Genomic DNA, 1,109 nt, shown 5'->3' on the forward strand with positions numbered 1-1,109 from the left:
TATATATTCTTATCGGGTTAACGGATTATCCGCTAAGAACATTGAATAATCCGCCTCCAAACCGATAAGCCGTTAATAAAAAAATTCAATTTGTTCCCCGTCCGTTAAACCGTTAACCCGATAACAATAAGCCATTAAGCTTCGGTTTCGGTTCGGTTTTGAACACCCCTAGCTAATACTAATTCTACTACGCTAACATTGAAATTATATTCTGATAACCTAGGGTTGGAAGAACCCCGCGTAGCTGGCGCTTCCTTGTCCTACAACGATCTATTATTCCGACCGCGATCAAACCTTCTGTCAGTAGTGAATCTATCTGCTGACTGAAAACTTCGCCGCAGCCTTCTGTCCATTCATAGGAAAAAATTGGTCCCTCGAAGACCGTCTATCCGCGTCGATGTCGTCTTTTGATTATTCTTTATTCTTCTCCCGTCCTTTCGCTGACGGCGGAAAACCAACCAGATCATCTCGATCCTTTGACTCATACCGGTTGTGTACGTCCGCCCATGTAGTTGTTTGGAACTGAAGCAAACTTTCCTTTAGTTTTTGCGAAGCGTCTAAACTTCTCGGATTCAGTCCCTTGGTGAATGCTTTAGCCGCCTATTCATCGGGAACATCCGAGAGCAACATCCTCTCCTTTTGGAATCGGGTAACGAATTCTTGCAGCAACTCGGATTCACCTTGTGCAATTCTGAATATGTCAGCCTTTCGGGCCTACACCTTTCTGGCCCCAGCATGTGACTTAATAAAAGAATCTGCGAGCATCTCAAAGGAATCTATGGAATGCTCGGGAAATAGTGAATACCACGTCAAGGCTCCCCTTGTGAGAGTCTCTCAAAATTTTTTCAACAAAACATGTTCAATCTCGTGAGGAGCTAAATCATTCCCCTTTACCACCGTCATATAGGTGGTAATATGCTCATGTGGGTATGACATTCCAACGTACTTCGGTAAGTCGTTCATTTTAAAGCGCTTGGGATTTATTCTGGTGTCGCGCTGGGTTTGTATGATAATTGAGTATACTTCTTTGTGTCCGGTCCTTTAAGCATTGGTAGAGTGACCGTTACTTGGTCCATGCGGGCATTTACCTCTGTCATAAACCGTAAAAG

This window comes from Nicotiana attenuata, unplaced genomic scaffold (genome assembly GCF_001879085.1).
Source record: "Nicotiana attenuata strain UT unplaced genomic scaffold, NIATTr2, whole genome shotgun sequence".
Taxonomy (NCBI): Eukaryota; Viridiplantae; Streptophyta; class Magnoliopsida; order Solanales; family Solanaceae; genus Nicotiana; species Nicotiana attenuata.